The sequence below is a fragment of the Nylanderia fulva genome, unplaced genomic scaffold, assembly GCF_048542155.1.
Source record: "Nylanderia fulva isolate GAGA-0341 unplaced genomic scaffold, ASM4854215v1 Scaffold39, whole genome shotgun sequence".
NCBI lineage: Eukaryota > Metazoa > Arthropoda > Insecta > Hymenoptera > Formicidae > Nylanderia > Nylanderia fulva.
In genome coordinates this window covers 406,380-409,655 of record NW_028190466.1, presented here as the reverse complement: position 1 = coordinate 409,655, position 3,276 = coordinate 406,380, and the positions used below count along the sequence as shown (strand labels likewise).

The following is a 3,276-nucleotide window of genomic DNA, read 5'->3' as shown; positions in this document are numbered from 1 at the left end:
ACCTAAAGCATATGGGATCTCAAAAATCCATAAAGAAGGTTTCTCCCTCCGCATTATAGTGTCGTCAATAAATAGTCCGCAACAATATTGAATGACACATATATATTTATATGTCGATAACATCTGAACTTATGTGGACACAACTATTTACAGATTGATCTGTTGTGTGAATATATGATAATTTTGTGACTGCATATTGTACATTTTTATTTATCGGCTTTATTATTTACAAAGCGAAAAATGAGAAATTGTAAAATGTTTTTCTTTAACTGTTTCTTTTAAAAATATTTGTTTAAATAAACCCATATAACGACTTTTATAAATTACAGTTGCTTTTATTAATGGACATTACAGTTCATATGTAATTATAAGTGTCATCAAAAAGATATTTCTTTCTTACTGTTATTCTTAATATGTTATATTAGGTATTAATATGCTATACCTTAAATTGCCATGTCTTGCTATGTTGTAATTATTTTGGATTAATCCTGAATAGGTTATGAAATGTGTATTTCTTATATATATATTTGATTCTAATCTGTCTACTATCTGAAAAAGTGAATTAAACATAAGAAAAATTAAATACAAACAGAGTTTTGATTACAAAAGAAGAGAGATTGTACAATTTTTTTGCTAAAAATATAAAATGTAATTCATTCCTTTATATCTTTGCAAATATTTATGACAACTTATAGTTAATAAAAATCATAAACAAAAAATTACTAACCATTCCGATAAGTTTATGTCTGAAGTATGAAGTTAAATAAGTAAATGGATACCGGAATGGCAATAGTTTGTTGACGAGGCAATCTGGATATTTCTTGCGTGTTGTTTTCGCGATGCAAAAACATCGTTGATTTTCTAAATTTTTCGTAACGCTGTGAATAATATAAAAATATTATTATCATAATGAAATTTTTATAATATAAAATTACGTATGTATACGTATAATAAGAACAAAAAGATAACCGAAAAATTTATAGATAATTCTTAATATACAGAGCGTATCATATGTTACGCCGCATCTCTGGGGAATGAATACGTTAAGTGAAATTAAGTCAAAAATAAAGAATAAGAAAATCACGTTTGAGCCCTTCTTAAAGAGATACAATCAAAAATAAACAAAAACTTTGTTCGAAGCAAAATTTATTTCTTTTTAAGTTGAAAATCATAACATAAATTAACTAATAAATAGACAAAATTGAAATTGCATAAAGTGTACAAATAAATCGCCATTAACTTGAATGAACAAATTAGCATGATAAAAATTCAATAATAGGCCAGTAAGAGCCGCAACGCGGGTGATAAAGGCGTAAGTAAAAAACAAAAAAAAGATATACAAAACTAAGACAAAAAATTATTTTAATTATACGTTTCGATCCTTTCTTGGGATTATCTTCAGTAACTGTCAACACAAAAATAAACAAAGTATGTAACATAAAAAGTTATTTTTAAAAAACATTACGTTATCAGAAATATCAGATTAAAAAAAAAGATATAAATATAGAAATACGTACATAAGAAAACTATCTAATTTTCTAATTGGATTCTTCTAAAATATAACAACATACGTCTCATTGTCATTAAGCAAAGTTAACATTTTATTATGATAATCAGCCTTATCGAGTGCAACAGTTACATTCCCCTTGTCCGCCCTTGTAAAAATTACATTTGGATTGTCCCGTATGAATCTCCTAGTAAAACCAAGAGAATCGACAAGCTCTCTATCTGCATTCTGCTTATTTATCGATTTTAAAAAACTCAGCAATTATATAACGCATAAAGTCATAGCCAAATTAGACATAATGACGTGCATCACATGACAAGCCTCTCATCAATTCCAGTCGTTGAAAGACGGAAGTAATGCGTGGACATGCCCATAGCGAAGCTATGAAAAAAACACGTCCAAAACTTAAAGAAATTGAGTGATATAGCCCAATTAAACAGATAAGAAACTGAAACTCACCAATCCAACACACGTCAAAAGTCGAAGAACAACGCACGACCGTCACGTTCGAGAGTCTAAGTTAAACTAAATGTCAAGGAATAAGCAGACACACACGAAAATTTCAAAAACAAAAATAATACAGATTGAGCAAACATATCAATATGAGTAAAAAATTACACGGTCGGCATATTCTTTAAAATCGATAAATAAGCAGAATGCAGATAGAGAGCTTGTCGATTCTCTTGGTTTTACTAGGAGATTCATACGGGACAATCCAAATGTAATTTTTACAAGGGCGGACAAGGGGAATGTAACTGTTGCACTCGATAAGGCTGATTATCATAATAAAATGTTAACTTTGCTTAATGACAATAAGACGTATGTTGTTATATTTTAGAAGAATCCTATTAGAAAATTAATTAGTTGTCTCCACGAAGTTCTCGTAAGATGGAAGAATCGCGAATTTATATCTAATAGGACGTATAAAGCGCTTAATTGTACTGATTGTAGGCATTTTTATATATTTTTAACTTTGTTGCCGTATGTATAAGGGAAAGGAAAGCGAGAGAGATGTTAATCTATTTATTTATATTTTCGTTTACTTGTCCTTAGACGGTTTAGTTTTATTATGCGTTATATTTTTATTTATTTGTGCGACCGTCAACCTAATCTCTCTCGTTCGTAAGAATTATTGTTTTCGCGAGCACCGAACGATTTTATGTAAAATTACTCCGATTGGTCCGGTGCTTTGGGGTGGGAATATTTTAGACAAGCGAGTATAAAAATGAGGATATTTGAGCGCGAGAGACAGTTATACAGTTATACAGTTACACAGTTACACAGTTTGACACGGTCTGACAATCAGGGAAAGTAATTATTCTGGCGGCGTTACCAGCAGCTCCGGCGTCTGTATCGAATCTACAATATATATATATATGTATATATACACATCGGATCGCAAATAAATACATTTACTGGAACATAATATACATATATATATCCTCACACACATCCTGACTAATTATAATAAATTGAACGAGATCCATCCATCTGGCATAGATCTGAGGACCGCGAATCCAGTCAGCGACGAGGTAAAAAAGGTTAGTGCCAATAATTATCGCGCGCTAACATGATGGTGTTTTGCCGAGGGCCTATGGACTTCCAAAGATACACAAGCCGGGCTGCCCATTGTGAGAATCATCGTTTCTTCTATTAACACTCCGTTATATTCTCTCGCTTCATTTTTACGTAAAATTATTTTTGACTCTGTTCCGTTAGCTGATAGTTATATTAAAGACAGTTTCCAATTAGTAGATAAATATGGCGGA

The 3,276-nt window shown here is 30.9% G+C and overlaps 1 long non-coding RNA gene across 1 annotated transcript; it reads right to left on the bottom strand.

Moving 5' to 3' along the window:
- Positions 1-385: 385 nt before the first annotated feature.
- On the bottom strand, positions 386-2,020 carry LOC114932236 (uncharacterized). Its single transcript, XR_003819846.2, has 3 exons — positions 1,967-2,020; positions 728-878; positions 386-549 (listed from the first exon to the last, which is right to left on the bottom strand). It is a non-coding gene; the product is annotated as an uncharacterized LOC114932236 (long non-coding RNA).
- Between the last annotated feature and the right edge of the window lie 1,256 nt (positions 2,021-3,276).